Source organism: Saccostrea echinata, unplaced genomic scaffold (assembly GCF_033153115.1).
Source record: "Saccostrea echinata isolate AGI-Se365-2 ecotype Australia unplaced genomic scaffold, CSIRO_AGI_Sech_v1 ptg000016l, whole genome shotgun sequence".
In the NCBI taxonomy this organism is placed as follows: Eukaryota; Metazoa; Mollusca; class Bivalvia; order Ostreida; family Ostreidae; genus Saccostrea; species Saccostrea echinata.
In genome coordinates, this window is record NW_026889765.1 from 24434919 (window position 1) to 24447240 (window position 12322).

The following is a 12322-nucleotide window of genomic DNA, read 5'->3' on the forward strand; positions in this document are numbered from 1 at the left end:
TGTTTAGTGGTTTGCAGCTTATCTGGGCCAAAATTTGAATTCTGGTAAACAGGCTGTGCGCGTTTTCTTGTTGCTGATTTTCAAACAAGATTTTTGCATCATATAAGCCAGAAGAATTAGCGCTGGATTATTAAAACCTGCTTTGTGAGTATAATTTCATCAGAAATTTCAAAAGATTATTTTTAAAAGTGACTTTTCATTGTATTTTTGTATACATATGTGTAGCAATAACAAAGCTATTATGTATTTGAATTGAATACTTTAGGCAACAATAAATATTCCTCCTTGTCTTATGTTGATCATAACTCAAAATATCTTTTTACTGAAACATGAAATCATATTGCAGTTAGATGACAGTTCCATCAACAGACTTGAATTTCATTCGAATTGCCACATTTGAAAGAACCGCCTCTAGCTGATTAAGGTTTGTTTGTTTTTTGTTTTTTTGGTACGTAAATATCATTTCTCTTCATTAATATTTTTGTGTTTCAGTTATGAACATGCAATAACTCTAATTCTTTTCATTAATGCAAATGGGAAAATTTCATGTGATTTTGTGATTTAAATAAATGTTATTGTATATTATTTTCATTATTTAAAGATCTGATGTAGACGGATGACTTAAACACTATTATCTCTATGTTTACAGGTTCTGCTTTACAGAAAAGATCGAGCGTCTTGTTCAATTCTTTCCGAGGACAGACTCCTTGTAAAGTTTATCAAATGTGTGCGATTCCATTTACATAGTAGATCCGCCGCTCTGTGGAACCTATACATGTACATGTAGATACATGCTTTTTGCGGGATCGTAAATGATAACAGTGATCTAGGCCTGTTTATTCTTTTTAGTGGGAAGGATTTATGTGATTCTGTTGTTTTTAAATTCAGAGAATGGAATTTTTTCCTTTAAAAATACCTGTTGGGTTAAAACAGAATACAGTAACTCAGAACTTGTACCGGAAATGGAACTAAAAAATGTTTCTCATATTCAATAAGGAGTTGTATTAAAATTTGTAAAAAGTGAATTCACTCAGTTGTGATTAATTCTTTGAGAGTTATAATTAAGATGAAATGTATGAAAAGCGCTTTTAAAATCATACAAAATGATATTGATATCATTTAATGAAAATTAAGTGACATTTCAGGAAAGAGATGTCATTGCAACATTTGGGTAAAATGTTTCAAAAACGTTTTGAAAACCATACAAAATCACGTGAATAAAACATTTTCAAAAATGTTTTAGTAACATTTAAGGAAAATGTTCTGATGACATTTGCTGAAACATTTTGCTAAAATGTTTTAAAAACGTTTAAAAAAAAACATACAAAATCACGTGATTACAACATTTTTTAAAAATGTTTTCGTAACATTTTAATAAAATGTTCTGATAACATTTGCTGAAACATTGTGCTAAAATGTTTTTAAAACGTTTAAAAAACCATACAAAATCACGTGATTAAAACATTTTTAAAAATGTTTTTGTAACATTTTGATAATGTTTTTAAAACATTTTAAAAATGTTTTTGTGCTAGCTGGGATGTTAAAAGTTATTTTGTGTACCAAACGGCCTACCTCGTTTTCTTGACGCCATTTTTGTTTATCAATCTAAAAGTAGAGACGGTGTCACATGATGCATGAATTTAAATAGAGGCATTACTCTCCTAGTAGGATAATAAATAATTATAGTTTGAGATCTTTATAATGCGTTCATTTCCAATTGTGTAATTTACAATATTTTCATAACTTTATTTGGTAAACAAAATAAATAAATTTCCAACTTTATTTTTAACTGACGCAAATTATAGTGTATATATCTTTAAGCATGGACTCACGATTATTTCAATCTCGACCTCGCAGCTATGTTAAGGCTTCCCGAAGCTTTAAAATGCGCTCAAAACATAATATGTCATTGCGAGGTCGGTTTTGGTTTTAATTTATAAGTATTGAACTTTAGTACTTCCAGTTTATATAAAGGGTTTCCTCGGCTATATATTAGCATATTTGTTATGATATCACATGACTTTGTTGATCACGTGACGGTCATTTATAATTTTTTGAAGTGTTTCATATAAATCGCTTCGGCGCAGCTGATTAACACAATAATTATTAACATTTTGTTATATAAATAAACCCATCGTATCCTTGTATATCCGAAATGTGCTTGGGAAAAGTCATAGTATTACTTGGGTACAAAATATCTCCTGAGAAATTCAACTTACCTACAAATTCGAGGGTATTTTCCACACAAAATCGTAATCTGTATTAAAACAAAGCCAACACACATTTTTCCCAAACAAGATTCAGTTAGAGAACAACCTCTTCTTACAGATTTCCACAAAAATTCTCAGATTAATCCTCATTAATCACCTGCGCCAGACTCTTTTATACACACAAAATAAATTCTACCTCCAACCACGGGTATAAAACAGAGTACATTTCAAAAGTATATTTTCCATAAGCATTTTGAACATGATGAATTTCAATCAAGGGTAGGTAAGCGGTTTACTTTTAAAACATTAGTACATATAAGACTTAAAAAACCTTTAACGACCCGTGAAATTTGCAATAGCTATCTAGCATTTTACATGTAGTTTGAAATAAAGTGTGAAGTTCATGACACTCTCCCCGTCATAACACCTCAAGTTTGCAGTGACCTGACGTCATTTTCCATTATGACGTCATATTTTGGTAGTTCAGAGATGCGAAGGCACAGAGTGCGCTGTCATATTCTACGGGAAGCCTTAACCTACCTGCGCTAAAATAATATTTTAATAAAACTATCTAGATATTTTGCACACGTTGAGGACTTTGATCACCTACGTGTCAGTTGATGCATCTTAATTCCTCAAGTAACATTTACCCAAAGTAGGCCACATTGTCCCATCTATTGAATTTTGCAGATACTGTAGTTCACAATATTTTTGCGATAACTTACTTTCACTAGATAGTTTTTTTCCTAATTATAAGTGTGACAAAATTTTAATGAAATTGGTTGTGCTGTATATAATCATTACAAAACTAGAATAATACTAAAGAATACAAATGTAAGAGATCGTCTCGGATAATTGTGCAAAAATAAAGTTCTCTCGAATAAAAATAAGTTAAAGTTTTTTAACTGTTTCAAATGCTTATCTTGGACACGATGAGGCTAAGAATAATCAAACTTAGCAAGATGATGCCTATGTACAGTAAGCCTCGAGGTAAGGAAAAAAATGTTACAGTGACATACATTCTTAAATCTAGGGTTATTCTGTTTCAAACCATTTTATTTGATATTTTTAAATTAGGAGGCTTAGAATCATCAAATCTATCGAGTCCCAGGTTGTCAGGTAAGAAGTAACCTCGACCTACTTTCAGAATGAATTAATTTTTTTAAGCAATATATTCTGAACACTATGACTTGATGAGTCGATTACAACAAACCTTATAAATTGATACATCTTCGTCACAGTGACCTATATGTTCTTCTTAAATTTTATCATTATTAATTGTCAAATCTTTAAAAATTTGATACTAAGAAACTTAAGATCACCCAACTTTGTCAGTAATTGATTGATGCATCCTATGTCCTCGGGATATTTTGATCAAAATGTAGGTCTCTTTTTCTAGATATTGCTGAACTTTTTCAGGATATGCAGCTGTATAAATGTTTATAAAATAATGATATTTCAAATGCTGGAGGCTCGGAATCAGTTAACCTTGTCAGTTGATGCACTCCAATATTGTCATTTCAGGATTATGTTGCAGTTACACTGATATGAATTTATCAGAGGAGATTTCTAGGCCCTTGGGCCTCTTGTAATTATAGCTGCTTCATTTTTTGCACCTTGGGAAGTCTTAAACACCTTCATGAGATTAAAATATTATGTTCACAGAATTCGATAAACTTTCTGGAATGTTTAATATATATTTAATAAAGTTTACTTAGTACATGACAGTGTTGTACAGCTGAAGTATTTAATGCAATTCTGATCGAAATATCTCAGAGGATGAAAACAATTTAATTGTACATTCAATTTTACCCAGATAGGTATAAATCAATCATCACACCAACCAGCACATATTGTATCATATAGGGCATAAGTGTTAAAGCCTTAACACACTTAATTAACATCTGTTTTTTTCCTATTTCACTCACACTGATCTCGTTCCTTCCTGATTTCAAACCTCATAATTAAAATGACTCTTAATTCATAATCAATTCGACCAGTCACAGAATTTTACTCCTCTTTTAAGTTCCAGGCATAAGTACTATTTCAATTTTCCTGTGTTTTTCACGCCAGGAAAATCTAAACCAGTCGAACGACGCCCAGAATATTAATGTAAAAATCACGCCGGTAAAATCTCTTCTACCCAGCCAAGCTCAGTAGGTAGAGTGCTCGCTCCGTGATCGGAAGGTCGTGGTTCCAAACCCCGACCACGATTGACCAAGGTCGATGAAAAAAAATAGGTAGCCACTGTTCCTTTGTCAAGCGCTCGGCACATTGAAGTGAAAGTTGCAGGTCCTTCGGATGAAACGTTGAAAACCGAGGTCCCATGTCCCGGCAGGCGTTGGCACGATAAAGATCCCTCTTTGCTCAATGACACTGAGTGCTGAGTAAAGGTCTAAATTGGAAGCCCTTCACCGGTATATGGTGAAGGGCTTTAAACAAAACCAAGCAAAATATATCCTTATATTGGAGTTTCCTTTTGATTTTTATATGTCATGTATGAAAGAACAGTCAAATCATGGAGAGTATTCACTCGACAATATTTTTGCACATTCGTTGTGGACATGATATCACGTCATGACTTTGTTGATCACATGACGGTCAATTTAAATTTTTTATCAAGTGTTGCACGCAGAAATTACATCGGCACGTGATTTATATAACAAGCTTATTTTTAAATTTGTGTTATATAGAGAACTTACCCGACATCGTATCCAGTGTACCTGACATGTGCTTGGGAAAAGTCATAGAATACGACATGTTTCATACTAATTTCAACTGATCGACACATATATCGTTATCTATATTAAAACAAAACCATTAACCATATTAAAGTTTCATTTAGAGAACGAACTCCTCTTTCGACAAAAGATCAATCTTTATTAATTACATGTTATATGTCTATAAAAATTTTTACCTCTAACCACGGACATCGTACACTCTACATTTCAAAAATATTTCTTTTTATTATTTTATTTTTTTTATTATCCTAATGAACACGCAAACGTATTTTTTCAAATATTCGGTTGTTTAACGGCACCATCATATTTACTGCTACAGTTAAATAACATGAATTTTGCAAAAAACATTCTTTTTACGCGCAGTTTGAATTAAGGTGTAACGTATCCCGTGATGACAGTTCAAAGTTGCAGTTACTTGATGTCGTTTTCCTCCATGACGTAATAATTTGGAAGTTCAGAGACAGAGTGCACTGTAATATACTATGGGTTATATACTATGCCATTGGGAAACGTGATCATGCCCGTGTTCACATTTTTTTGTTTGTTTTTTAATAGAATTATTTCATTCTTTTAATATTCCAAGTGGAACACAATATACAAGTAGTAAGTGTACGTTATAATAAATATATGTATATTGATGTAACTGATTCTTAATTTACCTAAGTTCATGAAGCATGTTTAATATTTTGGATCGAAGAGTGTGTCATCTCTCAGTATTTTGATGAATCTACGCAACTATAATCATTTTCTGTAAAAATAAGAAGTCTCCAATTCAGGAAGCCTGTTTTCCAGTGTATGGACTCTTTACAGAAGAAACTTTCTGATATGCTGTGGAAGTATTTTATCCTCTGTTAATGTTTGAAATTGCACATGTACACTGGGAAGCAATTCATTTGTAACTCTAAAGACAATTATATGAAACTAGCCTTTTTGCTATAAACATAACATAGTTTTTTTAAATATAAAAATGGAAACAAGCAGTATTTTAATAAATGTTGGTCAACTAACATTAAAAATTATAATGGTCACGTACATGTTTAATTTAAGGAATGTTTTAGAAATTCGTGTGAGTTATGGTGTGTTAATCACAAAGACCTGGCTCGTTACTGTAAGTAGGCTAACGCGCTTGACGAAAGATACGCCTATGTGCAAGTCTGTGTGATTTAAACACCAATAATTCACAATAAACCTAAAACATTCCTTATATATTATATTTTACATATTTAAAAGCAGCAAAAACACACTCTTACTTGAATTTCTCGTTGACCTACATCGTTATATTTTTGATAACGTCTCTGAGTGTAGCAAATAGCGAGAATTTCTCCGTGTTTATTTTTACGCGTGAGTATGCAAAATGGCATTCAAATATATTCCATAGTTTGTTTTGTAGAAAAACGCTGCGAATGTAAATATATCATTGTATTTTATTCCTTACTTTTTGGAACAGATAGCACAAAGTATCTCTCTTCCTTGAAGATATGGTGGACATTTTAGTGAACCACACATTGCTTCTACAAAATAAAAAAGGTAGCCATTTCTATTAGCATGGCCGCCATGCACGGTGTCTGGATTCTTGTCTACACATGTGTATGTTGTTCCAGCTGCTTGACCATAATATCCAGCCATTAGGTATCCCTGGTGCTCAAGTGCCCAGCCTTCATAACAGGTTTTTCTTGCTTAAATATAAACATAGCATAAAATAAAATGTGATAATTACATTCAATCATCAGATTGAAAAAAAGACAGAATAGGCATTAAAAATAATTCCAAAATATTTTGGGAACACAAAGGGTCAAAATTTAGATATTCAAAGAATTTTGAAGCATTGACATTAAAACTATTAAATGAAGCATTGACATTAAAACTATTTTTTTTTTATTCAAGAAATGAGTCAAAGTTGAATATTCCAATATGCTTAGGCGAATATCACGAAGGAGTAGCAAGTAATATTTAAACTTTCCTTTGTCGAAGGACTAAGCTAGGCCATGATTTAGTATATACCATTCTTGGTAACAGAGCCTTCATTGTGTTTTCGCTATTATTAATAACAATTAATTTCTATTACAAAATGCCATTGGGCAGCAAACCTCTTGATTTATTGTTCTATAAGTAGGGCGAAAGGGGTCTTAAATTATATGCTAAATAACCATTAGAAAATTCATTACTTTTAAAGAATATACTCTGCTTATATTTTATACATGTTTCTCACAATCAATTAATGTGAAATTCACATATAAACTCAAAAGTTTACTATTCTGTTTGTTGTTTTTTTCTCACCTGGGAATATTTTTACAATGGATCTGTTTTGTACAAGGCACACAGCACAGGGTACATCATGTTCATGCAATGAAGTAAAATAACCCTTAAAGGTCGCCGTTTCGTACTCTGCTCCATAAACATAAACCTTATCTCCATCATTTCCATCTGTGTACATCCCCAATTCTGGATCCTTCGGTAAACAAAGAGGATCCCCACTGCTCCTTTATGACCATAATATGATCCTCTTACGAAAACTGTAAAATGTTCTCAAACATTAGATGGTGTTTAAAATTTATTTATTTAATTATTTATTTGTCTTCTGCAGTTGTAGTGAAAAATTTATAATCTACAAACATTTCACAGAAAGTACTTTTTTTTATTAATGGAGTTCAAAATGTAGAATTTATTTACCTGAATAGACTAAATTCGCGTTTGAAGGACCAGTTTTCTTTCCCCATCTTGTATATACAATGTCTCTGTTTCCAATACCTACCAAAGAACAATTCCATTTTTTTTAGATACAAGGAATTTTATGAATACTACATTGTCCATGTGCGGTTGAGTCTTACCTCCTTTCTGTATGCTAGCATTCACTATCTCCTTGAACTTTTTCATTGATGCCTCAATGACGTCAGTGAAGCTTTTGAATTCCCGCTTTAAAGCTTCTACTTGATATGCCCCCAAAGCAGACGACAGTTGTCCTGTTAGATAGCCTTGTAACATGTCTTTACAACTTCCGGTCTGCATCTGATCCCCATGCGTCATGTGAATAAGTTAATTAATCAGGACAAGATAAAGCATCATCATCTGAGAAAAAAATGTGAAAACACCAAGTAAAATAGAAGACAACTCAACATGTCAACATGATAATGTACGTTTATAGCATGCGTAGTCTAGATTTTTTTTTCGCTTGATAGGATGTTGGTATGAAAATATTTGGGAATATTACCTTAATAAACCCTTTGCTCAGTCATACGAAATGTTTCTTTAACTTTCACGATTTTCCAAAAGAATTCCATTTCCATTTTTTAAGTACATGTATAATAAAAACATTTATAGCATAGCTTTTGGGGCAAAAAGACATTTCAACTTAACAAATTTATAAAGGAATAATAGACATTTCTGTGATTAAGAGTTATTTTTCCTATCATATTATCGATGAACCTTAAATCTTACCTTGGCTATGATTGTTTCCGTACGTTTAAGAAAAATAATTTTTGTCAATGTACTTACAATTACATTGTTTATCAAATGTCATGTTTATAATGATGATATTTGGTATTATCACCTGACAGTGAAACACGTAAAAGAGAAAATTAAAATGTAACTTGACACCTATGTGATGTCGTCAGAGTTGCACGTTATCCCCCTTAAATTTGGAAACATATTGTAGTATCTTATGCAATGATTCAAGACTTTCTTGCAATCATTTTCACATGAAAATCCCTAATGCATTAGAAACACGACAATGCATATTTTAATATTTTAAAAAAACCGGTCATAATTCATTTAATAAATCAATTATTCAAATATGTTTGGTGGTTCAATCTAGATATTGCTAAATGGAAAATTTAATTTACTTCCATAGCTGCCATAAATGAAGAATTATAATCATAGAATGCACAGAGAAATTCACTTATTATTACCTAGTGAGAATGGAAGTGAGATACAGCTATTTCGGACATGTTTTATTAGAGGATCGTTACCAATGCACATTGCAATGGAATTATTATTATCTAAAAGGCATATTTCAATTACAGTGAATCTTAATCAACCATAGCTGCCATAATTGAAGATATTGTTGAATGTCCAGGAAAATTCACTTACTTTTACCATTATTATTTGAATGAACAATTACTTTGTTCATTAAATAAAGAGAACATGACACTAAAAACGACAATGTTAAATACTGACAATAATCTGCACTCCAAATTAAAGTTTGGTTCTGAAATCAATGATAACTGGAATGTTACAACTTTGATCCAAGAATACTTTTATCACAGAATTTGACCTGATATGTTGCTTGTCTTATAATTATTCTTAGAGTAAAAAAAAATATATATATGATTAATTAAAAAAACAATTATCATTGTAACTCAAGTCATTTTATATGGAATACCTAGAAAGAAAGGCTGAGATCTTAGATTATTTTTTTGTCAATTGCATGAATATCGAAAATATAAAACTTATTTGATAAAGATCCTTATTCTGTAAAAACATCGTTTTGCCTCATAAAAACTAAATTTTCAAAGTATCTAGAAATAATAACAATAATTGTAGTTAGAGCGTCTATTCTAGAGTCTGGGAATAAAGGGCTGATCCTTACGTCTCGGATTCAAATCCACTGTGGGACATGGAAACCGGTCCGTATAAACGTACTAATTTAAAATATTCAGCCATTAGGTAATCCTGGTACTCCATGTTCCATCCTTTGAAGCAAGTCCACCTTGCTTAAATGATGAAAAGTTCTTAGTATTAGGATTGCCTTCGAAACTAACATAAATTCTTCATTTTACATGCTAAATAGAAGAAACATTTTCTAAGAGTGGTTGATATATTTCAGTATTTATAGCAAAGAGATACAATGGGGTATTTCCATGTAAAATTTCTTTACTTTCTGAATTTGAAAACGAAATTTACTGCAAAGATTAAAAAAATTGGTAGACCGCAGTATTTTATTTATTTATTTACATTAAAAAATTTAATTATAAGTAAAATTTTGTTTGGATTCTGATGTTGTAAAATTGTAAATATCCATTGTATTAAAATTTGTATTAGTGTATGAAGTTTGATGAGAATATCTTGAATAGTTTCTTTGAAATTGAAAATGAAATATAAAACAAATTTGATATAGATGATAAATTCAAATTAAAGAAAAGTGAAGTCAAGATCAAAGGAAAAGTCAACGTCAAAAAAATGTTGATGCAGTTGCATAGATTTCTTCAGTATATATCAGCATATGAAGTTTTTTAACACTATCCTGAATGATTTATCTAAATTTGAGCTAAACACTAATTTAAAAAAAGTGAGGTAAATGTCAAAGGAAAAGTCAACGTCAAAAAATGTTGATGCAGTTGAATAGCTATCATCAGTATGTATCAGCATACGAAGTTTGATAAAAAAATATCTTGAATGGTTTATTTAAAACTGAGCTAAATGCTTATTTAAGAAATGTGAGGTCAAGATCAAAGGAAAGGTCAAGGTCAAAAAAAATGTTGATGCAGTTGAAAAGCTAACATCAATATGTATTAGCATATGAAGTTTGATAAAAAAAAAATAAAGTTGAGCTAAACACCAATTTAAGAAATATGAGGTCAAGGTCAAAGAAAGGTTGAGGTCAAAAAATGTTGATGCAGTTGATTAGCTCTCATCAGTATGCATCAGCATATGAAGTTTGATTAAATATCTTGAATAGTTTCTTTGAGTCTGAGCTTTAATCTGAGCTAAACGCAAAGTGCGACGGAAGAACAGAAGGACGGAAGATGGACACGACAAACTCTATATGCCCCGCCATATTCATGGCGGGACACATTTTCAAGGCAATTTCTTAATTTAGCGCATGCGGTTTACAGAAATGTTTAAATTACAATGTTTTTGTTATGAGATGTCAAAAAAATAAATAAATAAATAAATAAAAATAAAATAAAATAAAATAAAAATGAGGGGAAAGAAAGTTAACACACACACACCCTCTCTCTCTCTCTCTTCCTACTCGTGTATGTAGATGTGTCTCTGCCTCGGTGTTGGAAGGGGGTAGGCGTTTTGATCGTTCATGAAAAAGTTTTGAGCACAGAATATTAACTTTCTTGACATATGTCAGGGAGTGGTAGTGCAAGTAACAGCAAATGTTACAAAGGATTTGGATTATAGGGTTTGTTCAGTCAAGACTGAAATCTAGGTGATTATCTGTTTGGGAATTCTACATAGTTTTGACTTTTTTTTTTTTAATTACTTTTTTTCAATGAATAATTATTGGAGAAAGAGCTATAAAGAATTTGGTTACGGTATAATGTTTTGCTTTTTTATGTACCTAATACATGTTTTAGGTAAGGGAAAATTTATTTTCAATAAAGGTCCCGCAAGGGATTGATTTTTCATTTTAATTTGATGAGTATTCAAGAAAACCACAAACATTGATCCCCAACAAACAATGATGATTCCACAGTCTGTTCAGAAGATGAAAATCTCACAAGATTACTTTTTTTTCGCAGCGCAGGTTAACCACTGCGCTACGCCGCTAGCATTTTAATGGTGTCAGGCACATCTTTTTGAAATATTTTAATTTTAGATTTTTGAAAAAAAAAGATAAATACATGTATAATTGATAGTAAATAATAGATAGGTGTTATATTGACTTCTTTGACATTTGAATGTTTATAAAGATTGGAGACTTGAACCAAAAATATTCAATTCATTTAATAATCTTCATGGTTTTTATAGATAAAAGGATGTATTCGGAATATCAAAGATTTGACCTATAGGAGAAAACAATTTCCCGGAAAAATCATTGATTATTAGTTGATTTCTAGTTGATTATATGTCTTAATTTTTCAAATTTGTATTTTGAACCTACAATTTATTATTTACAACTTTAAAATTTACCTCCAAAGTTGGCCAAAACAGCATTTTGTCCTTTGAAGCACTGATTTTTGCACGATTTTTTGCCTAGAAGTCCTTTAGTGCAGGCCTACCTCTAAATAAAATCATGACATTTTGATAGATTGTGATGTAAGGAATAATTTTAGATAGGATTTTTTTTAGGGGCACCCCAGCCCTAGGGTCGAAATCTACGGAAAATCTGCAAAAAATAAGGAATCCTGTTTGTGAAAACCTGGGTCACATTTATATCTGTTACTTTCGAAGCCAAAATAGCTCGATTGGTAAAACAGCTTAGTATTAACAAAGCAGATACTTTTTAGAGGCGTTTTCGAATCACCTAGTGCCACACTTTTTCCTTTTTAATTCCTGCCTTTTCAAAGACTATTTTAATTTTCTTTTATAGCTAGGATCTTGAGTATTTTCCTTCAATTACCTATCTTTAAAGCATACATTTCTTTGATTTTTTTTTCACTTCAGCTCAGTGGATAACATCCTGTATGAAATTTAAAGGCG

The 12322-nt window shown here is 31.4% G+C and overlaps 2 protein-coding genes and 1 pseudogene across 2 annotated transcripts in view; 1 reads left to right on the forward strand and 2 right to left on the reverse strand.

Annotated features, from left to right (window-relative positions):
* LOC133188585 (3'-5' exoribonuclease 1-like) overlaps positions 1-12322 on the forward strand; it is a 291755-nt gene that overhangs the window by 79879 nt on the left and 199554 nt on the right. The gene's annotated exons all lie outside the window — the stretch shown is intronic.
* The window catches only part of LOC133188582 (uncharacterized), a 294465-nt gene that overhangs the window by 42541 nt on the left and 239602 nt on the right, over positions 1-12322 (reverse strand). The gene's annotated exons all lie outside the window — the stretch shown is intronic.
* LOC133188583 (uncharacterized) overlaps positions 6383-12322 on the reverse strand; it is a 28966-nt pseudogene continuing 23026 nt past the window's right edge.